The sequence below is a fragment of the Biomphalaria glabrata genome, chromosome 8 (genome assembly GCF_947242115.1).
Source record: "Biomphalaria glabrata chromosome 8, xgBioGlab47.1, whole genome shotgun sequence".
Classification (NCBI taxonomy): Eukaryota; Metazoa; Mollusca; class Gastropoda; family Planorbidae; genus Biomphalaria; species Biomphalaria glabrata.
In genome coordinates, this window is record NC_074718.1 from 21730857 (window position 1) to 21757564 (window position 26708).

At 36.0% G+C, this 26708-nt stretch overlaps 1 pseudogene; it reads left to right on the forward strand.

Annotated features, from left to right (window-relative positions):
* Nucleotides 1-2458: 2458 nt before the first annotated feature.
* LOC106052417 (CD109 antigen-like) overlaps nucleotides 2459-26708 on the forward strand; it is a 101998-nt pseudogene continuing 77748 nt past the window's right edge.

Below are 26708 nucleotides of genomic sequence, written 5' to 3' on the forward strand. Positions count from 1 at the left end.
AAGCACCGCCGCCAAGCACTATTTCTGGTATTAAAAGCCAACAAAATACATATTCTTAGGTGTCTACATGCATTATCCTGCTATTAAAAAGTTTTATTTCAAAAACCTAATGTGCTATTCTTACTAACTTAGATCCTCCCGCACCGTTCGGCGCATTAGGCGGAAATCTGTTTCCACAAAAATCTATCACTGGCAATATCTGAAGCCCATTCCCACCTGCTCTGAGGACCTCCATGAAAGTATGGCGTGAAGTTGTACTAGGATGTCCCTGTTTGCGCCTTCCTCGTAATGGCCTCCATGTCATCTCAACTCTTTGTATGCGTAATTTATTTTGTCGGAGAACATGTCCCGAAAACCTCATGCGACGCTTTGTCACAACCTTACTAAGGTGTTGACTCCCAGTTTGGCTTAGGATTTCCTTGATTAAGACCCAATCTCTATAACTGACTCCTAAAATTCGTCTTATCTACCTTTGTTGAATCACATTTAGTCTTTTTCCATTTTGACGGACTGTTCACTGTAAAAATTTTTAACCTCTCTTGGCTACGCTCTTGGAATTATGTTACTGTAGTTTGCTTTAGATTTTATATCGAAAAAGAAAGTTTTATCGTCAAAATCATCTGTTGAGATGTTTTAAACTAATTCAAAGCCCCATTTAGTTACGCTCATAGAATTTGGTGAGAGTAGTTTGCTTTAGGATAATATTAAGAAGGGGTTTTCAACCTCAAAACCCTTTGTAGGGGGATTTTAAAACCATCTGGAGGGTTAAAACAAATTGGAAAAAAAAACTCTGGAGGAAGGGGGAGATTTAAACTCAAACCCCCCTTTTTTTGACTTAGCTACGCTAAAAGAATTTTAGTGTATAATTTACTTTAGTTTTATATTGAAGAGGTATTTTTTAGCATCAAACCCCGCTAAAGAGGGGTTTTAAACTCAAAACCTTCTTTGGCTACGCTAATAGCATTTTGAGTGCGTAATGTGCTTTTTATAATTGAAGAGGTATTTTATAGCTTCAAACGCCGCTGAAGTGAGGTTTAAACTTAAAACCTCATTTTGAGTGCGTAATTTGCTTTTTCTTTTATAGATTGAAGAGGTATTTTAGCTTCAAACCCCGCTGAAGGGAGGTTTAAACTCAAAACCCCTATGGCAACGCTCATAGCATATTGGGTGCGTAATTTGATATTTTTTTATATTGAAGAGGTATTTTTTAGCTTCAAACCCCGCTGAAGGGGGGTTTAAACTCAAAATCCCTTTGGCTACTCTCATAGAATTTTGAGTGTGATTTGGGTGTGCTTTTTTATAATGAAGGGGGGAGGTATCGTACATTTCGGAGGGGGTTTTAAAATCTAAATCTTCCTTAGCTATGCTCTTGGAATTTGGGGATTGACGTTTGCATTATTTTTTTTTTATAGAAGAGGGGCGTTAACTGCAAAACCTTCTTGGCTGCGCTTTGGGAAGTGATGGTTTAGTATTAAAATCTCACCTAAATAAACAAAACCAATGCAAAAAAAATAAGTCACTTAATTCCAACTCCCCTCCCCCTTTTTGAACCCCAACAACCCCCCCATGGCTACGCCCATGGCCTCATTGTGGTTTCCCAACCCCAACAATCTAACCCTAGCCTCAAACATAGAACTCAACGCCGTTTTCCATCGTATTGGATGAATGTTTCTTGGTTGTTTTGGCTGAGTGGTTAATTGCTTGGCTTCTGAACACGGTGTCTTGGACTCGAATCTCGGTGAAAACTCGGATTTTGTATTTTAGGATTGTTAAGGCGTCCTTTAGTCCAACAAATCCTAATGGGCACATGACTTTAGTTGGGAAAAGTAAAGGTCGTTGTGCTGGACACATGATACCCTTCTCGTTAACCGGTGGTCAAAGAAACAGATGATCTTAGCAGCATCTGCCCTATAAATCCCAAGGTCTGAAAGGGATACTGAAATCTTTTTGTTTTACTGTACACAAACCTGGGTTGCAGAATTCACCATGACATGTCCATGGAAAAGATGAAAAACATGTCTAAAGAAGGCTGTCTAAACGTTGATATACTAGGGAGGTCTACCACGCATGCACCCTGAGTATGACAGCAAGTAGACATGAAGTACAGCGTCAAATCAAGAGCTCAGATACAAATGTATTCCACGTGTGCTCTCTACGCCGTTTCACGAAGTCATAAGTTAGTCACAACATTGAGACACTGGCGTGAAATCGTCAACCCAATAGTTGACGGAGGATCTTTTGTCATGGAAAAAAAGTGATGAAAAAGTCTAAAAATGAGGTAGTGATGATCACATTCGAAAAAAAATCTGACGTGTAAAGAATGGACTAAATTGCGAAAAGTGATGTCCTTTCCAACTGTTCCAACAGTGTGTTACTACTGTGGTGTAAAGAATGAAAATTCAGTCAAAAGTCTATAAGGGAGAGAGTTTCTATGCAAGTAAGAAAAAAAAACGTGGGGGTCTGGAGAGAAAAAGAGAAAACGAGAATGAGAGAAAGTGAAGAAACATGAAATGGCAGGATGAAAAAAATCAGGAGAGAGAGAAAAGAGAAATGAGAAAGAGAAGGATAGAGAGAAATAGTCTATAAGAGTGGGATGTTCAAATGAAACATAACAGATGCTAGAATTCAAGGGCTAAAAAGTAGGCCATGTTAAGGGAGCGTTAACAAGTGAGCAGTTTATTGGATGTGAAAAAAGAAGAAGACAGGGAGCAAATGAACGTGCGTGACAGGTGGATATTTTAGTTTTCTAATATTTTTAACATTGGAGTTAACAGTATTAATAAATATTATTTTTGTTTATTTGAAGAGTCAAACTTTTGAATTGACTGTTTCTTTAATGTGTAGGTTGTATTTTTTATCTCCTCAGAATGAAGCTGAAGTTGATATTATTTGTTTCTTTTCTTGTCTTTCTAGAGTGTCAGGGGTAAGTGCTATTTAAATATTCAATGCATGTTTAGTGTATAGTTCTGGAAACAGGTCTACTTCAGTATTTACTATAATTCTAACTATATAACAGCTTTTCACCCAATGGAATGAATGTAGATCACTTAGATCATGCGTTTTTAATTCATTTTAATAAAGCTTATATCAATTCTCTCTCTCTGGTCAAACGTTTGTCGACACACACTCCCTCGGTTGGTTACCTAAGAGAAGGAAAACTCTGAATCCAAACATCCGCTGCCTTGCAGCTATACCCAAACATAGGAAAGGCTTCCCTAAGGAAAAACAACAAAAGCTGATGTCCCTTAGGCAGTTTGTGGCACGCTGTGCTACACGCTGGGTCTACTCTGAACTTTATCTTTGAGTGTTTGAAGTATTTCGAATCTTTATCTATTTTATCAGGGTGCTATCTTCTCAAATGATATTCCATCTTAGATGTTTTCATGGAGTAATTACTTAAAACTTTGTTGCATACAAGACCCACAGACAATGAAAAAAGGAATGAAGCTAAATTTAAAGTAACCAACACTGTACTGTCTAAATTTCCTAAATTTTAATGTTAGTTTCACGTAGACACTTAAGATACTTCAATAAGATGTTGACATAGGAAGAAATAAATTGACAGGGTTAAATTTCAAAGGATTAACTAAGATACAAATCATATATGTGTATAAGTTATTTCTTTTTTGGGGGAAATACAATTTTAAGTCTCGACAAGCTGAAATGATACCCTCTATAGTAGACCCCCATTTACATCTTAAAAACATTCAATTCATTATTTCACTCTCGATGACCCCTTGGAAGTCGCCTGGGGGTCTAGATAGACCACTTTGGGAATTACTGGTTAAGAGAGTGCCTCCATGTGCAGCAAAGTTAAATTGACCGGTTTGAACAAGACACTGATCTCCAAAAACCTTTATAAAAGAAAAACTACAAGGAGAGCTGCCTGATTTCGAAACCACTCCGCAATGGATCACGGATGTAGGACTGAACCTTCCAACATCATAACGAGATCTTGGGGAAAAAAGAGTGCTGAGTACATTGATTCATGTTTGTTGAATAAATTGGAATATTGTAAGATCTAGTACATCTATTCATTAGCTTAACAAGGATTCTTTCTCGGGGATGGGGGAGGAGAATGATTAGAATGGGGTGGGGTAAAAATGATCCATTGTTTTTTAATCTTACATTCATTAATTATTAAGAAACAAAAAATCGCTCTATTAGTTTAATTAAGGAGGTATCGTCTTTTCTATAAAAAAATAAAATTTTAATGTTTTTCTTTTTTTTTAGTTAAACTATGTATTCCCATTAGAAATATCTCAATGTCTTTTCTGATAAAATATTAGACACCATTAACTTACATGTAGGATTTCATCAATGGCAGTCAACCCTAACCCTAACCCTAACCGACTTATAAGAACACATTTTGTTGAGACATCGATAACATTTCACACACCTGTTTTCCTCAGGGGAAATTATTTTATTTCGGCGCCACGTAATGTTGTGAAGGGCACCACGTATGACATTAGTGTTGACATCTTGAAACAAAATATTGACAATGTGACAGTAGAAGCAATACTACAAGATCGTGGCAGCTACTATGAATCTAAGGACCCAAAAACGTTACTAACTGCAAATGGCAAATTTTCACCAGGTGAGAAACATGATGATGATTGAAAAAAAAAAGTGAAACAAATATCTGTAGCGCTTGTCCATACGTCTCCGCAACACATAGCCTCCAGAAAGTGAGAACTAAATTTTTTTTTCGGCTTAATAAAAAATGCGGAGGTGAACAGACTGTTTTCTGTTGTATTATATCATACCATTTTTATTCACAATAAACACCCTTGCATATGCAGTTTGGCCCATTACTGCGGAAGTATTATAGTTTAATTTCTTTTTTTAAATATTTTTTTTCAATAGGAGTTAGAGGGACTCTGTCAATGCCAGTAAGTTATTATTTTATTATTTATATTAGCTTTTAAATCTATATCTTATCTTTCAATTACATAAAAAACACATAAAAATAACTACGTTTCTAGACTCGATCACTAGATACTAGGTACTAGTTCCAGTAAGTTTATAATGTTACTTGAATGCATAATTAGAGCGTCTTTTATTTGCATTTCTGTTCTGTGAAAGGATTTGAAATGTACAGACACCTTCCCAAGAGTGTGCAAGCTGTGTCAGGCTGATAGAGGGCTCTCGATTGTTTTGTGTTTTGGTCATGAAATACATTCTTCGGCCGGACAAACAAGTCAAGATGGTTTTTATTTAAAACTGGGGCGGGCAACCTTTTTCTATGGAGGGCGCATTAAAAACAATATATATATATATATATATATATATATATATATATATATATATATATATATATATATATATATATATATATATATATATATATATATATCTTATCTTATATAAAACAGACGTTACTTTAAAAGAGAAGATGATTACGTCCTACGCGTCATGTATTTAGTCATGCGTATTAACCAATGACTTAAATTCTGTCAAGTCACTGGTTTTCCTGGCTAGCTCAGGCAACCCATTCCATGCTCTAATAGCACTAGGGAAGAAGGAGTATTTGTTCAAATTTGTCTTAGCATATGGGACGAGGAATGTGCCTTTATCTTTGTGTCTTTCAGAGTATTTTATTAAATTCTGTCTTTGTATTTGAAGATTATGGTTCAGTGTTTTATGTATTATTGCTACTTTACTTTTGAGTCTTCTGTCCTGAAGGCTTTCTAAATTTAGTGATTTTACTAAAGGTGTTACTCTAGTCAAATGTGAATATCCGTTTGTTATGAATCTCACTGCTCTATTTTGTGTCTGTTCCAGTTTCTTAATGTTTTCTTGAGTTGAGGAGTCCCAAACGGAGGATGCATATTCTATTATTGGCCTAACCAAGGTTAAATAACATTTTAGTTTTATGTTCTTATTTGATTTATAGAAATTTCTTTTAATAAACCCTAATGCTTTGTTTGATTTTTTTATAGTTTCATCAATATGTGGATTCCATGACAGTTTTTCATTTATTATAACACCTATGTATTTTGCGTTTTTAGTTTGTGTTACTAGTTTGCCATGAATAAGATAAGTGGAATTAATTTGTTTTAGTTTTTTTGTTACTCTTAACAACTGACATTTTTCTGGGTGGAAAGACATGCTCCAATTTGATTCCCATTTCTGTAATTTATCTAATTCTCTTTGTAAAATATCTGTGTCTTGTGTTGTTTTTATTGTTCTATATATTATGCAATCGTCTGCAAATAATCTGACTTTTGTTCCTGAACTAATGCAATTTGGTAAATCATTTATGTAGATTAAAAATAGTAGTGGACCCAAGACTGTTCCTTGAGGTACACCTGAGTTTACTGTTATCGGTGTTGATTTCGAGCCATTTATTATTTCAGTTTGTCCTCTCCCTATCAGAAAATCTTGAATCCACTGATGCAGTGGACCATTAATGCCAAAATATTTTAATTTTTTAAGCAAACTATGGAGGTGAACTTTGTCAAAAGCCTTAGAAAAATCTAGTAAAATAGCATCTATTTGTTCACTATTATCTAAACCTTTTGAAAAATCATCAATTATTCCTATTAATTGTGTTTCACATGATCTATCTATCTATCTATCTATATATATATTATGTTCTTACAAAAATACGCTAGTAAACTATGTATAATGTCTTTTAATTCCCATTTTTACAGTATTATACATTTAGATTTCATTTTTCACGCTCCCACTTAGGAAATACAAGAGCTCCACCGAAGAAGCGACTTGAACTTCTTTTTCAGGTCATAATTTCCTTTGCGACATATTCTGTGGAGCTGGATCAGCTTCTGTAATTAATGGTGAACTGAGGGTATTGAAAAACTGATTCCAAGTTTTTGGCGTCTTAAAATTCGCTTTAGGCTACAAATTCTACAATCAAGGAATCCAAATTATTATTGTACTTTTCAACCATTTCACTAGAAATGGTTTCACCTTTCGGAAAAAAAAAAAAAAATAGAATGACAATTCCTGTTTCTAATAGCTTGCCGGGAGAAATAGGAGAACTGTGTTTGATAAGAATTGAACATGCACATACATTTCATGGTTAAACATCTATGAGAATTTCGTACGTAAAAACATGAAGTATGTATTCCACTTTTAACTACAAAAATTAGTAAAGTCACAGTCAATGTCCTTCAAGGAACATAGCAATTTCTTCATAGAGATATTTTTCTCACTACTTTGCCATTGCTAAGCCAGAGGATACTACTGTGGTACGGAACTTTGGAATGTTTTGTTACTAAATTTCAAGTACTTCTCGGAACTGCCTGTGATTAAAAAAACTCTGAATCTGATAAGTTTCATCCCTTAAATAATTAGGTTACTAAATGCAGCTTTATTAAAGAACGAAACTTTTTAACAAATCAGGTTAACCCGTTTTTTTCAGTATTTTATATTTGACTAGCCGAATGACCCGCGGCCTGCATGTTTACTTACAGGTTTTATTTCATTGATTGCATTCTTTACTATGCATCTTTCAACTTAAATTACCAGATTGACTTCAACTTAGACTGTCGTTCCTGTTTGATTCTTCTAAGAGGATATAATCCACTGCAGTTTGAAGAGAAAATTAATATTCAAATATCTTCTGATATTTTATCAATATTGATCCAAACTGATAAAGCCATCTACAAACCTAAAGAGCGAGGTAGGCATTTACTAATTAGCTATTTTCAATATAGCCTATGTAATGTAGATCTTATAAAACTTACAGGCTACCAGCCGGATAGAAGAAAGAGTATAGATATGGAGAATAAATCTGGAAGATTCAGCCCCGTCGCTTCATCGTGGCGCCTCTGTTGAAACGTCTAGTAAAGTGGAACTGAAAGCGAACAAGGCCTTTTTCGGGCTACCTGGGTGAGCTTTTTATTAAATCTCACTCAGGGTGGGATGGAACAAATAGCCCGGTGACCCAGTCCAAAAAGTCTGCCCTTGCAGCGAATAGTAGCGGTTGCAGTATACTATAGAAATATAAGACAAACTCCCCATGGTTAGTGTAACGCTCGGTCGCTTAAAATTATAGCGAGTGGGTCAAGGACCGAAGCGCAGTCCGCTGTGTACACAGTTCACGGATGTTGTTCCCTTGATCAGTTCATGACCATTACTGTTGAGAGATCCCAGACAGGACTACGGAGAGTTCCCGTCCATGTCTGGATAAAAGCCTTTCAATCAATCAATCGATCGGGATAGTGGCGCCTTTGGATTTAATCGAAGGTAGAAGAATTCACTAAAATGTGATTTTTTTAAACTAATGAATTTTAAAATGCCGTATAAATAAAAGACATAAAAAATATAATTTGTAATTTTTTTTTTTTTCAAAACATGTTCACCATTAGACAAAAATGATTGAGTATTTAGAAGCTGATGATCCATGGAGAAAAACTTTTAGATCTTAATCGACTTTAAAAAAAACCTTTTGAATTTTATAACTTTTGAAAGATTATTAATAAAATAAGCATTTTAGATTTTATAAAGTAGCTTTTATTTTTTTTAATTGCATACATTATAACTTACCAGCCGAATATTACCCTCGGCCCGCGAGACTTAATTTTCGTATCACTGATATAGTCAATGATCTAGTGTATTAGAAACAATAAAACAAAATAATAATAAGTAAAGTGATAGAGTGAATGTGAAAGTATTACTAAAGTTATCAAAACATTCGACATCATATACACTATTACATAGATATCTATATTTAGATCTATACCTAGAGTCTAGAAACTATTTTAATAGATGTAGATCTAGATGTAAATTTATGTTTAATCATGATCTCTGATACTTTATAGTTTATATACCTACTTACTTACTTCTCAGATTTATAAAGATCTATATATATAGGCTATGGATTTTTTATAGGCTACTATAAGAAATATGCTTAGATGGTTTACCCAAGCAAAGAATGATCTTGTCTAGGTCTAGATTGTAGATGTAAAATCAACATGGGCGTAGCACTGCGATCTACTACTTGGCGCTATCGGCTCTACTTGCCTGCCTATTCGACAGCCCACCTGTCACATTATTAGACACGACGTCCCTATAGACTCCGTGTCTGTGCGAGACGTCATAGCTCCGCCAGATCCCCGCAACTCACTGGAATTATCCTGCTCACTACGCTGCCCACAGCAGATCAGCTCTGCCCGCAGTATACGCGTGCCCACGGTAGCCGGCCATCCACCCTACTGTGCCCACTACAGATATCAGAACTTTGGGACTCCACAAGAACTGTATCACCGGCGTCCCTCTACCCGCTAGAGCGCCACTTCCAGCTGCAGAATCTCAAGCCAGGACACAGCCAGCTGCGACCCAAGCAGGACAACCAGCTAAGTTCAGAAGACAAAGTGACATACTCTCTTATTAAGTGCAAGAGTGGTGATTAAATATAGTACTGATTAGAGATAGATGCAAACCCTCCAAACCTTTTTATTCTTCTATGTAAATATTTATGTAAATAAATATTCTTCAATTTTTAACTTTGTATCTCTCTTTCATTGCTTGTCTCGTTGCGTGCCTGCTCCCGATTTATATGCTGATAGTTCGGTGTGTGATAGCTTCAAAAATAATCATCCCCTAGACATTAAACAAGCTAAACACACGTCACACGCGAAAATCTGTCACAGGAGGTCCTCAGACTGCTGTGAAGAGGCTTCAGATTTTACCAGTTTAGAATTTTGTGGAAACAGCTTTCCGCCCACGGAGCCGAACGGTGCGGAAGGATCTAAGTTAGTAAAAATAGCACAAAAGGTTTTTAAAATAAAACTTTTGAATAGATAATAATATCTTTTTAAAAGATAATACATGTAGACATGGGCGTAGCCAGGATTTTTTTTCCGGGGGGGGGGGTTGGGGGGATTTTTCTACCCCCCGCACCCCCCCCCCGCAAAAATATATTTATATGTATGTATGTGTGTGTGTGTACATTATCTTTATTACATTCTGACACTTCATTCTTTTGGAAGACGTTTATTGTGCCCTAGAATTTCTTCCTGGAGTTAGTGGACAAATTGCAGACTCCCCGCCATTGGAAGCCAGTGGGTCTGGGGGAGCGCTAGGAGCTCCCCCAGCGCGGGGCGGAGCCCCGCCGCCAAGCACTATTTCTGGTATTGAAAGCCAACAAAATGCATATTCTGAGGTATCTATAGTGCATTTTCCTGCTATTAAAAAGTTTTTTTTCAAAAACCTAATGTGCTATTCTTACTGACTTAGACCCTCCCGCGCCGTTTGGCGCATTTGCCGTCAAGCTGTTTCCACAAAAATCTGTCACTGGTAATGTCTGAAGCCTCTTCCCACCTGCTCTGAGGATCTCCATGAATGTGTGGCGCCAAGTTGTACTTAATAGAATGCCATCGCAACTCTTATTATGCGTAATTCATTTTGTCGGAGAACATGTCCCGCAAATCTCATGCGACGCTCTGTCACAATCTTTCTAAGGGGTTGACTCCCAGTTCGGCAGAGGATTTCCTTGATTTAGACCCGATCTCTATAACTGACTCCTAAAATCTGTCTTAGCCATCTTTGTTGAGCGACATTTAGTGTTTTTCAATTTCGCAGATGAATATTCACTGCACTTTATTAATGGAGCCCCGCCACTTGTAGAAATGTTTAACCTCTCTAGAATACGCTCTTGGAATTAGGTAGCTCTTGGAACTGTAGTTTGCTTTAGATTTTATATCGAAAAGGGAAGTTTTATCGTCAAAATCATCTGTTGGAGGTTTTAAACTAAAAAATTTCTAGAGTTATTTTTTTTCTAATTCAAAAACACCATTTAGCTACGGTCATAGAATTTGGTAACTGTAGTTTGCTTTAAAAGTAAGTAAAGTAAAGTAAAGTTCCCCTTTCAGACCTTAAGGTCAATAGGGCAGATGATGTAAAGGTCATCTGTTTCTGTGGCCTACGGTTAACAAGGGTGTCATGTGCACAACGACCAACCGCCTTTACTTTTTCCTAACTAATGTCAGGTACCCATTAGAGCTGGGTGGACTCAGAGGCGCCCGAAGATCCCGAAATTTAAAATCCCAGTCTTCACCAGGATTCGAACCTCGGTCCCCGGGTTGGAAGCCAAGCGCTTTACCGCTCAGCCACAGCACAGAGTATCTTGGCGGCATCCTCGCTCCAAACACTGGCACCAACTAGACCTAATCATGGTAAGACAAAAGTGCTTAAAATTTGTCAAGCTTACCAGGTCCTATCACAGTGCAGACTGCGACACAGATCACTCCTTTGTATGTTGTAAGATCAATCTTATCCACCAAAAAATCCACCATACCAAGCAGATTGGAAGACCCCAATCGGATGTAAGCAAGATGTGTCACCCTGATCTCCAGATACAGTTTGCGGAATCTTTTGAATGTGAGTATAAAAATATCTCTGGAAATACAGCAACAGAAAAATGGGAACACCTTAAGTCCAACATACAGAAAACTTCCCTGAAAATCTTTGGAAGAAAAATTACAATACAAAATGATTGGTTCGACCCTAAAGCAGCTATTTTAGCACCTGTCATCAGAGCAAAGAGAGATGCACTCGCTACTTACAAGGCAAAACCCACCCAACACAACCTGTTAAGTCTGAAAGAAGCTAGAGCCAATGCACAGAGGACAGCAAGGATCTGTGCCAATGAATACTGGGTAGAGCTCAGTGAGAATATTCAGCTCGCAGCCCAAGTGGGCAACATAAGAGGGATGTACGAAGGAATCAAAAAGGCTCTCGGACCCTCCCAAAACAAGACAGCACCTCTTAAATCAACCACTGGGGAAATTATCACTGACAAGTGCCAACAAATGCACAGATCATTACTCTGAGCTCTACGCCACAACAAGCTCAGTCTCTGACTCAGCCCTTAAGGCCATCATACAATTACCCACAATGAACGAGCTAGATGAAACACCCACCCTGTCAGAGCTCAACAAAGCCATAGACAAAATTGCTGCCCTCAAAGCACCCGGATGCGATGGTATCCCCACAGATTTTCTAAAACAAAGCAAAACTACTCTAATTTAACCTCTACACGAACTGCTTTGAAAATGTTGGCAAGAAGGTGCTGTGCCACAAGACCTGCGGGATGCTAAAATCATTACACTGTATTAGAACAAAGGTGACAGAAGCGACTGCAACAATTACAGGGGAATCTCCCTCCTAAGTATTGTAGGCAAAGTCTTTGCTCGAGTGATACTTCCCAGGCTACAACAACTCGCTGATCGGGTCTATCCAGAATCACAATGCGGCTTTCGCTCAGGGAGATCCATGATTGACATGATTTTCTCCATCCGCCAACTCCAGGAAAAGTGCAGAGAACAAAGGATGCCTTTTTACATTGCGTTTATTAACCTGACAAAGACCTTCGATCTAGTTAGCAGAGATGGCCTCTTTACAGATAATAGGCTGTCCACCCAAGCTACTAAATGTAATCATATCTTTCCACCAAAATATGATGGGTACAGTGCAATTTAACGGTGCCAGCTCTGAAAGTTTCAGTATAAACAGCGGAGTTAAACAAGGATGTGTCCTGGCACCAACCCTCTTTGGAATCTATTTTCACTGCTAATCCACAACGCGTTTGACAAATCCACCGAAGGCATCTATCTCCATTCCAGATTTGATGGCAAACTCCTAAATATTGCCAGACTGAGGGTCAAAACTAAAATCAGAGCCTCCCTCCTAAGAGATATGCTATTCGCGGATGACGCAGCGGTAGTGGCACACAAACAATAGAACTTCAGTCACTAATGTCCCACTTCTCTCAGGCCTGTAAAGAATATGGCTTGACTATTAGCACGAAGAAAACAAATGTTATGGGACCACCTGCTAGAGCACCACCCTCCATCCTCATTGACGATAACAAGCTGGACGCCGTAAACGAATTCTGCTATCTGGGATCCACATTTACAGATGACCTGTCTCTAGAAGAAGAGATAAAAAAATGCACAGGGAAGGCTGCCTCGACCTTCGCTAGACTCAGGCCAAGAGTTTGGGAAAATCATAACTACGGTGACCAAAATGGAAGTAAACAAGGCATGCGTTATGAGTACACTGCTGTATGGCAGTGAATCATGGACCACCTACGCAAAGCAAGAGAGAAAACTGAACTCATTCCATTTGAGATGTCTCCGTAGGATCTTGAATGTCACATGGAAAGAAAAAGTGTGCAATACTGAGATCCTTGCGCGATCATGTATTCCCAGCATCTTTACAGCCCTCAGACAACGCCGTTTGTGCTGGCTTGGACATGTTCGCGGGATGGAGGACGAGCGCATCCCGAAAGTCATCCTCTATGGACAACTCGCGACTGGCACAAGAAAAACTGGTCGCCCCCACCTCCGTTACATAGATGTAATAAAACGTGACCTCAAATCAGTGAACATCAATACTGACAATTGGGAAGACATAGCTCTAGACCGCAACAGATGGAGAGAGACAGTGACCAAGAAAGCTATGGACAGTGAAAGTACATGGGTCTCAGCTCAGGAAGAAAAACGTACAATCCGAAAAACGGCCAGCTCCTGTACCACCGAAGCATAAGCCACCTTAACCTGCGCTATCTGTGGACGCTATCTGTGGACGGGAGTGTCTCTCCAAATAGGGCTCCACAGCCACATGAGGAAGTGTGCTCTGAGATGAACCATAGTCGTTCTACTACCGAAAGAGGCCAATGGAGTTTGCTTTAGAATAATATTGAAGATAGAGGTTTTCTACCTCAAAACGCTCTGTAAGGGGATTTTAAACTCAAAACCATCTTGAGGGGTTTTAAACTTTAAAAAAAAGCCATCTATAGGAGAGAGATTTAAACTCGAAACCCCCAATTGGCTTGGCTACGCTCAAATAATTTTAGTGTGTAATTTGATGTTTGTTTTATGTTGAAGAAGTATTTTTTAGCATCGAACCCCTCTGAAGGGAGGTTTAAACTCAAAACCCCTTTTGGCAACGCTCATAGCATTTTGAGTGTGTAATTTGCTTTTTATAATTTTAAAACCATCTGGAGGGTTAAAACAAATTGGAAAAAAAAACTCTGGAGGAAAGGGGGGAATTAAACTCAAACCCCCCTTTTTTTGACTTAGCTACGCTAAAAGAATTTTAGTGTATAATTTACTTTATTTTTATATTGAAGAGGTATTTTTTAGCATCAAACCCCGCTAAAGAGGGGTTTTAAACTCAAAACCTTCTTTGGCTACGCTAATAGCATTTTGAGTGCGTAATGTGCTTTTTATAATTGAAGAGGTATTTTATAGCTTCAAAAGCCGCTGAAGTGAGGTTTAAACTTAAAACCTCATTTTGAGTGCGTAATTTGCTTTTTCTTTTATAGATTGAAGAGGTATATTTTAGCTTCAAACCCCGCTGAAGGGAGGTTTAAACTCAAAACCCCTATGGCAACGCTCATAGCATATTGGGTGCGTAATTTGATATTTTTTTATATTGAAGAGGTATTTTTTAGCTTCAAACCCCTCAGAAGGGGGTTTAAACTCAAAATCCCTTTAGCAACGCTCATAGATTTTAGAGTTTGTAATTCGCTTTTTTTATGTTGAAAGGGTATTTTTTAGCTTTAAAATCCACTGGAGGGGAGTTTAAACTCAAAACCCCTTTGACTACACTAATAAATTTTTGAGTGTATAATTTGCTTTGTTTTTAATATTAAAGAGGTATTTTTTACCTTCAAACGCCGGTGAAGGGTAAAGGGTTAAACTCAAAATTGAATAAAAAAATCATTTAGCTACGCTCATAACACTTTGAGTGCGTAATTAGCTTTTTTTTTTATATTGAAGAGGTATTTTTTTAACTTCATACCCTACTGAAGAAGGGTAAACTCAAAACCCTTTAAAAATTTGAGTGTGTAATTTGCTTTTTTTAATATTGAAGAGGGGGTTTCTCGTAAATTTTGGAGGGGTTTTAAAATCAAAATTTGGAATTTGGGAATTGTTTTTTGCATTTATTTATTTTTTTTTGGTTTTGTTTTATAGAAGAGGGGGATTTAACTGCTAAAACCCCTGGTAGGGGTTTTAAACTCAAATCCCCCTGGTAGGGGTTTTAAACTCAAATCCCCCTGGTAGGGGGTTTTAAACTCAAAACCCCCTGGTAGGGGTTTTAAACTCAAAACCCTCTGGTTGGGGTTTTAAACTCAAAAACTTTTGGCTGTGCTGGGGCAAGTGATGGTTTAGTATTAAAATCTCACCTAAAATAAACAAAATCAAAGCAAAAAATCAGTCACTAAATTCCGATTCCCCCCCCCCCTGCGTAGGTGGGGGATTTCATTTCGGGGGGGTTTGAACCCCAAAACCCCCCCTGGCTACGCCCATGCATGTAGATACCTCATAACATGTATTTTGTTGGTTTTCTATACCGGAAATAGCGCTTGGCGGCGGGGCTCACAGCGCTCCCCCAGAGTCCCTTGCTGGCAAGAGCGGGTAGTCTACTCCTGGAAAAACCTATTGTAGGAAACAATAAACGTCTTCCGAAAGAATGAAGGGTAAGTATGTAATAAAGATTAATTATGTGTGTGTGTACGCACACATATATATTTTTACGGGATTATGCAGTGTAGATTCCTCAGAATATGCATTTTGTTGGCTTTCAATGCCGGAAATAGTGCTTGGGGGCGGGAGCTCATAGCCAGCAAGGGGGTGTGTACAATTTTTCCACTAACTCCAGGAAGAGCCTATTCTCGGGTACAATAAACATCTTCCGAAAGAATGAAGGGACAGAATGTATTAAGATTATATATACACACACAAATACACACACACACACACACACACACATATATATATATATATATATATATATATATATATATATATATTTTTTTTTTTTTTACGGAGGGAGAGAGAAAATACCCCCCCCCCCCAAAAAAAAAAATCCTTGCTACGCCCATGAAAATCAATGTTATTTTTATTTATCATGTATCCTATATGACTAAATAAAAGTCCCTACCAAAAGAAGTAAAAATATTTTCAGTAAAAAGTTTAAATCTATAATAGATCTAATTGTCTTGTTTACGTTTGATAAACTTTTGAAACCACTCCGCACTGAAACTGAAAAGTTATTTTTAGGAATATAAGAGACAGTTAGCATCCAATCAAAATATTACATATTGAACTCTCAATGATTTAAAATATCGTGAAATGGAGTTTATTTAGCAAATATTATTTCATTTTTTCAAGCTCTGCAAGTTCATGACCTTAAGACCAGTTGCCATAGGAAATATCGTAGGTGACGACAACGCGATGAAAAAAATGTTATAACTAAAGTGAAAACGCCAATCTTATTGTTGAAATAAAATTTAGTTGAATGTACATCTAGATTAATCTAGGATCTAAGAAATCAATGACTAAACATTTTGAATTCATCTTGCGATATTCTGACCTTTGACGATAATTTGATTTGTATCACTGAGTAGTTGTATCATTTAGTTTGGATCAGTCATGTCATTAAATTCGTAATAGATCTAGACTAACAATAATAAATCTGTGCAATTAGAAATATTTCTACTAATTGTTTTTGTTTAACGCAATGTCATGCTTCAAGCTTTCTCAATACGCTATGATACTATCACTTGTTTGGATCTGTTGGAAAAGGGTAGGGGGAGAAAGAATGGGGTATCTGAGTGATCGCTTTTAAAATGTATTTATTAAAAAAATGTGAACTACCTGATTTGAACTTGTAGACTAAAGCCTTCTCAGGCTTCTCAAGCCAACGCGGTAACCAATCTGCTTGTGAAGAGTTTATGAACATGATAGATTATAGAGTTATCTAAGCGTTTTTATCTCATGTTTGTGTTCACCAAGCCTCAGACAACGACCAATAAAGTGGAATAATTCAGCTTAAACCACAACTTCAATCAAGTACGAATTGATTCCCTTGTTTGAGATACCTAATTAATTACCAATAGTTAATTAAGTAATTGATACGTTATTTTGTATTGATCTTGTGTTGTCAGGTAGAAGAAATAATAGTGTAAAACGTCAGCTTGATCCTAGACTGGGTGTCGGAGAAATAACGTAGACAAACATTTTACCAGACAGACAGAGTCAATTAAAACTTTTATTAGACAGACAGAGTGAATTGATATAAGCTTTGTACAAATCTAAATCTAAAATAATAATGATTTTTTATTATGTTTAGATACCTTTAATGTTTCTGTCTGTTGTGTTTTTGTTTATATCTCAAAAAACTAAATGCTCATTACTAGTACATTTAATTACTGAAAACAAGTGTAACGTCTACTTTTGGTATTCTAATAGTACATACTTTGGTTTTCAAAGTAAGTATAGGGGCCTACACCATTTTTAAAACAATTAATTGAAAGTATAATATTATATGTATTACGGGAAGTGAATATCCAGAAACTGAAAGGTATTGCATTCTATCTACATAAAAAGAAAAAAAAAGTTTTAGGTGTTCTGAGGCACATTTATAATGATGATGCTAGTATATTGAATGAAAAAGACTGTTTAAACAGGTTGGATATATGTTTGAACCGGCAATAGTTTTTTTTACGGTCTTTTGAAAACGTAATTATCAATTTTGTTTGAACATTTAGTTCAAAAGATTTAAAATCTTCCACTTCAGATAAGCTAGCCTCATTTAAGTTAATAATAATAATGATAATAATCCTTATTATCCGTAAGGAAATTTGTCTTACAATTTGTGCATTACACTAAACAAAAAACATTATAACTATAAGAAACCAAAGTGTACATTCACACCAGACTCACTCATAATTTACATGTGACAAAGTTTATACCAGATTGTTATTATTTAATGATTTGATTGCCAGGGTAACAAAAGAGTGTTTGTGTCTGTTTGTCTTTGCTATCGGTGTCTTGTATCTCTTTTGTAATGGTAAAATCACAAAATCCTGACATAAAGGGTGATTCTTTATTTCGAGGATCTTGTTAGCTTTTTTATAGATGTTTGTCTCAAACAACTGCCCAAATGGGGTTTGTTTTTTGCCAATGATTTTGCCAGCAGCATTGAGGATTCTATTAAGTTTATTCCTATTTTTAATGCTCAGATTGCCATACCAGGCAGTGATATTGAAACTGAAAATATTGCAGATGTGAGCGTGATAAAACATAGCCAAGGCCTTTTCGCTAACATTAAACGAGGACAGTTTTCTTAGTAGTCGTAATCTTTGCTGCCCTTTTTTGCTGATATAATCAGTATTTGCAGTAAAATTTAGTTTATTGTCTAGGATAGTACCAAGGTATTTAAAGGTTTGCACAATTTCAATAGTCTCTCCAGCTACAGAAACAATATCATTTTCCTTCTTGTCCCTGCGAAAATCGATTATCATTTCTTTGGGGTTTTTTACATTTAATAATAAAAAATTATCTTTACAGTATTCCTCAATGTGTTCTAATTCTTTGAACTACTCATTTACGTCTGTGAACTAAATGATTTGTGTGAAAGTACGCCTGACCCTATTGTGTGGCCTACGAGCTCATATTTTTTTAAATATTATCAAACGTCCAAAACAAATAAAATTCTAAACGTTTAAATATTTTTTTTTCTCATTTCTATAGTTAACTTCAGAATCCTGGCAGTATATTACAACTTACAACTTTACACTGGAACATTTCATTATGAAATTCTGGTAAATTTTGTTTTGTTTCCCACATTGCATCTTGCTGTTGACGTTAATCAAATCAAAATAAATTGATGACTTTATTATTATGAAATGTGTGTTTAATCAAACTATTGCTTGCCTGTACTCTTTTATTTAGGATCCTTATGATAATAAAATCAATGTTTTGAGTGGAGTCAGCGGAACATTTGGTGTAGTGGAAGGTTTCTTTGATTTAAGTGATGAGCCTTCTTTTGGAACATGGAAAATAAATGTCAGAACTGAGGTGAATATTTCTCAAAGAGCATATTTTTAGCAGCCTTTGTTAGGGGAAAATCCGCTATTAGTTTTGTGTTCGCCCATCGAGCCATTAGTTTTGTGTAGACTCTAAAATGTTCGTCTATCAGGCCTTTAGTTTTGTGTAGACTCTAAAATGTTCGTCCTTCTAGCCACTAAAGGCGTGTTGATCTTATCTTATCTTATCTTATATAATACAGACGTTACTTCAAAAAAGAAGATGATTACGTCCTACGCGCCATTTTGACCATGTTGTGTCGATCTATGATTAGATGCAACGATTATTTTGTTATTTACCTAAAATGAAACATTTTTGTTTTTATAATAATTGAATATGCAGACCATTTATTCATCTAGACACACAATTAGGCTTTAACACACAGTTGTAGCATGATGTTGGCCTTAAATATTGCTACGTAGTTCAAAAATAGCAATATATATATTTTTTAATTTCCCCTTTTTTAAAATTACATCAATTTGATTCATATTCATATCACATAATGTCACATACGATACAATACTTTTACATTACTTTAATTCATATTCATATCACATACTATACTGGATGGCTGCCTGGTCGTGCGGTTTGATCGCTGGACTGTCGTTCGGATTTATCGACGGTCGAGAGTTTCAACCCAGCCCGCTCCCATCCCCCGTCGTCCTGCGGGAGGTTTGGACTAGGAAGTAAACTATCTTCAACTCTGAAGGAACATCCGAAACATATAAAACATTTTACAAACATTTATACAAAACTTTAAAGTATAAATTTTAAAAAATTGATGGGAAAGCGGATTGCACATTTAATTAAAAAAAAAACAACAACGTAGGAATTTCATTTCAGAAACTAGCCACTGCACTTAATTCTAACACGCTTAAGATTAGGGTAAAGTCGGATTTTCAATGGCGCTTTTAGTTTATGAGACCAGAACGTGACATGCCGACAGACGGACGACAAATAAACTACAGTGGCATTTTTAATTTGGGGGCGTCTAAAACATAAAGTAACTAGACATAATAAAGTGTAAAAACTTTATTGACCTTTGTTTCTTGTAATATTTTACAGACTGTTTCAGGAGAGAAGAGACAATCATTTGAAGTAGCAGAGTATGGTACGTACTTTTATAAATAATAAATGTACAATGGGCTTATATAATATAAAACCACATACCTATATATACTACAATAAATATGGGTATTTGCTCTCTATTTACAATTTATTTAGGTAGGTGCTGTTTTTCTATTACACACTAAGTATCATAGTTTAGAAATACCTAGGTTCGTTTTTTTTTTTTTTTGTTGTTGTTGTTGTTTTTTGCAACGCTATTTGCTAACAACGTATAGAGCTAAATTACAACTCTTTATTAATATAATTAAATCTACATATTAAATTCTGTATGAATGCATTGGTAAAATAGTAGATCTAGAGCTACTTATTATAAATGAGATTAATAGATTTATGTTAATAAATTAAGTGGAACAGATCTATTGTTCTAGAACTTTAGAATCTACATATTTTTTGGCATCTCGTACAGCACAGCAGACAAATTTACAAAAGCCGTCAAGTCGCAATAGGTTCTGCGTATATGTATACAGTTCACGCCATTCACGGTTCTGCGTAAGCCGTAGGCGTAGTCATATCACCACATGGGCACATGTGATTCGTAAAACATTAAAATACATAGTAAACACTTCATTCATCATTTATCTTCGGAATCACTGACATTGTCATTAAATAGACTCTATATCTAGATCTACATTTCAGATCGAATCTAGTTTAGAAATCTAGATGGTATCTTGAGGCTAGATAGGTCGATTAAGATTTTCTTTTCGCCGTCTGCGTCTGTCCTCGACAGCGGATTTCCTTTTGGTCTCCAATGTGCATTCCGCAGCCTTTGTGAGTGACCTCCAGCTGTTTGTCTCACTGACCAAAAGAGACTTGCTTTGGGCATACGTTCGTCCCACATACTTCTGCTTTCCCAAGATGAAGGGATAAACAGAAAGAAACGGGGACCGTATCTGGAGATCATGTTCATTGTGGGCTAGCAGGGGCTAGCGCAATCATCGGCATAGAGAAGCTCTGACCATTTCTTTTGATTGCCGTCCAAACGAAACGTGATGTTGATGACCCAGCATTACGCCAAATAAGATTGCGAATAGAGTTGGGGCAAGTACACAGCCTGCATCACGCCATTTTCTATTGGGAAATGATCAACATGTCACCATTATGCCTTTTTGTCCCACATGAAACTGCTTGAGAATGAATAGGAGCGTAGTTAAGCATCCGAGCCTGGCCGAAATCCTCAATTAATCATTGACCATTGACCATGTCGAAAGCCTTAGTGAGGTCCACGAAGGCAGCGTATATATATATAGGATTCTATAGTGTTCTAGACTTAAATTTAGTCTAAAATCAAGACTGTCTAAGACTCTAGATCTAGAATACCAGTAAAATCCGATTATCTTGGATTCTGTTTCTACTACATGTATATCCTAGATATATATTCTAGAAGTAGATCTTTACTGATTCTATAGTTACAATTGGAATTCAACTTGAATATTTATGATTATAAAGATTACAAATTATAAATTGATTGTATAGATCTATGACGATTGTGACAAGGTCTATGTCATGTGTGAAATCAATTTTTCAAAGCAACTATAATTAATGGACTAAAACAAGTTCATTCATATATTCACATGCGATTTTTTTAATATTTATAAGCTTAGTATTATTTTAAACCAATGTCTCACAACAACTGATAAGAAAAATCAGGTATAAACGTCAGGAGAAAAAACGACCCCTTAACTCAAGAAAACATTAAGAAATTAAAACAGACACAAAATAGACAGTGAGTTTCATAAGAAACGAATATTCACAATTGATTACAGTAACACCTTTTTAAAATAACCTTTTAAAAAATCATTGAAGGTTTTAAAATCATAATTTTTAGCGGCCCCCGTAAGGGGAAAAAGCCGCTATTAGGTTTGTGCAAAATGTCCGTCTGTCCATCTGTCACATTCAGATCTTGAAAACTAAAAGAGATATGAAAAATATTGTTTCAACATTAAATGCGGCTTGAAAAGTTTAAGTGCAACGACTACTTTTGGTTTTCTAAAAGCAAACCGTTTAATTTATAAAATTAATTATGCTAGCGATTTTTTCATTAAAATACATCAATTCTAAAACAATTACCCAAATGTAAGGGAGGTAATGTTACAATATGCTTACAACGTAGGACTATCTTTTGTGTATTTCCAGTAAAACTAAGTCTAATATATTTATAAAATGTACTAGAAGTGTTTACAACAGTGGCGTACCTAGAGTATATGATGCCTGGTGCGGTACCTCATCTTGATGCCCCCCCTCCCCCCCAAAAAAAAAACACAAAACAACTAACTAATTAATAACATTGCAAAACCTTACTTTTTTTTCAAAATAATATGTAGGCCTATTCATTAATCAAATATTGTTAATTCTTTCATGACCTTAATGACCTTTCATGACCGCAGCATTATCATAGCCTTTGTGTCGATGAAGTCAACAAAAGACTCACGAACCTGCACCCTGTCATGACAACATACCGTAAAATTTGAGAAATTTGATCCAGCTTTGAGATGTCAGGTGTACTATCAAAAATAATAGAGAAATATTTGGCTTGTTTTACTTGCTGTATGATTTGTTTTTTAGCGTGATCCCCCAATATTGTAATAAATTCATTTTGTATTTGTGGAGACATGTATATATTCGATATGGAACAAAGCTTAGTTCGAAGCACATGCTCCCTCAAGAGTGGATCGTACTTTGATAGTAATTTTACTAACTCTCCAGGTTTTCGTCTCTTGTATAATCAAATCTTGGGCCTTGTTGTCTATATTGTTCCCTACTCTCAGGCAAACTTCAAGTTCCCTCCAAGCAAGCGATGACTGAATGTGAGCTCTGCTGGTCTCATGTTTTTCTATTTTCGGGGATAACCTCCACCACTCATTGAATCCATCTTTGGATTTAAATGAAGATTTGGTACTTGATCTTGTTGAGAAGAGCATGCAGGGGAAGCAAAATAATATTTTTTTTTTGGCGAATAACACATCCACTTTCTAAGAACTTTCTCGCCGTTTGATATTTGCCGGAAAAACCAAGCCTTTGAAAGCTTTCTAGCCTTTCCTTTTGCTGATTCTTGATGTCTATACGCCTCTCTGAATTGACTGTCCATACGCTGAACTGTTTCAGATCCTTGAGTGAAAAGGTGTATGCGAATATTATCTGTGATGACATCAGGCCAATCTCCAATGTCGTTCAGTCTAGAGTTTATTATCCTGCTTTCTGTATTGTTTACACTGTCTGATGGTTCAGCTTCTTCAGTATGAATTTTTGAGGACATGCTTGTGTGCTGTCCTTTAGTCTCTATAACCTGCGGTATTGAAGTATTGATGTCGGCCTCATCCTTTTGTTCTGAATTCAATGATAACCGTCTCATCTTGCTTTGTTGCTTTTAATTGTTCAGTTAATTCATACCCATTAACAGCTCGCCTATAGTCGGTGGACTCTGGCAATGATGTGACTTGAAATTGTCTCGATGCATCTTTAGACTTAAGAAATTTAATTTATTTAATAAACGCACCTCACTGCGGTCAAAGAAACTGCTTTATGCGGATGACATTGTCCTCTGGTCAACCGGCAATAAAGCCGACCAAATACAGGCGGCATTACAAGCAGACCTCCAAACCATCTCCTCGTATTGCGACAAATGACAGATTCAGATAAACATTGCCAAAACGACCTGGTCCCTGTTCAGCCTATGGATCGACATTCTTAAGGCTCCATTCGAGCTTCAACTTAGTGGGCTGCGACTCCAACGTGAAAACACGCCAAAATATCTAGGGGTGACCCTGGATAGAAAGTTGTCAATGCTCCAGCACGTCCAGGAAGTTGAAAGAAAAGCCTCGGAGAAGTTAGTGTTACTAAGAAAGCTGGCCAGCACAAAGTGGGGTGCCAAAGCTTACATGCTACGCAAATTGTACTTAGGGGCAGTCAGATCACACATTGAGTACAGCTCAAGTATATGCTAGTAAAACTGCCCTCGAATCACTCGACCGAGTACAATCACAGGCACTAAGGTTCATTTGTGGCACCTTTCGGACAAGCCCAACAAACGCTGCTGAAATCTTAACAAACGAGGCCCCTTTACATTTAAAGAGGGAGAGGGCGGTACTTACAGCCTATGAGCGCTATAAAAGGGGCGACAACATGTACCGTGTGTCCGAAATAAATCTAGTAAATTAGAGTCAAACTGTTCTATAGCTTACATTGTATGGAAGAAATAGTCAAGGAGATGAAACAAAAGAGCGACATGACTAGTTTATAAATCGTTAGTTCATGTTTAAAATACAGTAGTTTAAGTTGGTTCGTGTCCATACAATTAGTCGTTTTTACTGAAAAGCTCACGGAAATAGGAAATTAATACACACTGGGGGAATCTTGGTGCCCCTCTCCACTTGGTGCCCTGTGCGGCCCGCACCACCCGCACATTGGTAGCTACGCCACTGGTTTACAACAAACATAAATAATAGTTAAAGGTGTTTTTTCTGGTCAACTAGCTGCTAAAAACATTTATTTAAAGGCTAAGAATGCACTTTGTATGTAAATATCACGCACAATTTTTTAAATGGACATTTTATGCTGCGACTTTCGTGTAGTAGCGTAAAGCCCAGCCATGACATGGTGCTAAACCAATTTCTTAAACTTGTTTTAAAAATCAGATTTTATTTACTTTTTGTTTAGTGCCCCCATCAGAATGAAAGAAGCTTATTTTTGTGCGTTTTGTCTGTTGGTCGGTCTGTCCGTCAGTCACGGTTAGATTAGAAAAAAAAATTGCACTAATTAAAATTTTTTAAACAAGCAGATTTTTTTTTTTTTGTTTAGTGCCCCATCAGGATAAAAGCCGCTTATTTTTGTGCGTTTTGTCTGTTGGTCGATCTGTTCGTCACGTTTAGATTTTAAAAAAATAAAACTAAAAAGAATTTAAAATCTTATTTAACCTTTAATGTTTCTTTCAAAACATTTATATAGTTTTAAGTATCTATAACAGGTTGTTGCGGATGGTTTTGTAGAAACAAATCAATGTCAACCAATGTATGTTTGCTCTTCTAATTTATATTATATATTTACTTTTTGTGCTTAAACGTTGCAAAACACTTTATCAATCATATGTTGTTCCGTTTTTTTTATGTAAATAGCATATAAATGCTATATGAAAATCTCTATACATTAAATATGAAGTTGTTCCTGAAACTATGTCAAATGATTGTTTGAAATCGTATTGTTTGAAAATACGTCAATATAGTTTAATTATCGATATCAAATCTTTCAGTATTTTCAACTTAAAACAAATTTATGTCAAATGACTTTTTTTTAAATATCGACAATAGGTCGTTCAGAATTATTAAGAAAGGAAGTAATTTATTAGAAACGATTATAAAAAAACACTTTTTAGACTTATTTTACATTGAATTTTCTTGCTGAAACATAACAGAGGTTTTTTTTGTATATGTTGACAATGTTCCGGATTTGATTTTGAAAAGAAATCAACCTACATTACTTAAATTTTTTTACCAATCGTCGCCAAAATTGTTCCGAATTTTATATAAAAACTCTACTAACACAAATATCTGTTTGAAATCCCTATTGTAATAAATAAAACAAATAATTTTCTTCTCATTTACGAATATCGGTTGTTCCGGATTTTTATGAAAAACATTCAAACTCTATTTATGTAAAATGTCACTTCTGTCGTACATTAAAGTTAATTTTCTAGGTAAAAGTTTTAAAATCTAATTAATATTATTTTCCGATTTTAAAGGAAAACAACTTTCTAACACCGAAATATAGTTTTAAAAAAATATCTCCGGAAGGCTATGGTATATCTAATTTTTTATACGAAACCATTCCAAAAATTTAATTAACAGTTTTAGATTTATCTAGAATTCTCTTTTTCTCTCACTATATATACAAACATCCGGAACAATCTATTATAGATACTTAAAACTATTGCGATGTTTCGGAAGGAAAATTTAAGGTTAATCAAATTTTCAATAGTTTTTGTTTTGTTTTTTTTATATTAACATGACGGACGGACAGACTGACAGACAAAATGCACAAAAAATGCGGCTATAATCTAAATAATAATTTTAATATCTTTAAATGAGTTCTATTAGAACTCTGTGAAACAGAGGTCATGCACCCTCAAGAAATATCTCTTGTTAAAAAACATTTTTTTTACTAGCCCATTGTGACATAATGGATTTTTTTTCTTTTAACGTCATATGAATGAATTCTTCAAAGTTAATTCTAAAAGAACTCACTCGGTGCACCGATGTCTATGATCCCTCGATAACTGGCTCGTATCGATGAAACCATTTTTTAGTCTAACTAGGCCGTGTGACGTAGGGGATGTTTCCTTTGACGTCATATAGAAAAATTTCTTTAAATGAAATGCTAAAGGAGTTTAATCCGTGCATTAATATCTATGATCCCTCGATATTGATGAGACATATTTTAGTCTAAGTAGGCCGTGTGACGTAATGGAATTGTTTTCCCTTTGACATCATATAAATGAATTCTTTAACTGCAATGCTAAAAGAACTCACTTGGTGCACCAATGTCTATAATCCCTCGATATATAGAATCAACATTTTGTAAAATTAATACCACCTCAACATCACTAATAATAGGCAGTATTTACAGACCACCAAATTCTAGTTTAGAATACATGCAGGAACTATGCAATCAGCTTACTACACTTAAAGAGACAAATAAAAATGCCGTTTTTTTATTATGGGTGTCACAGCTTTCCTGTTA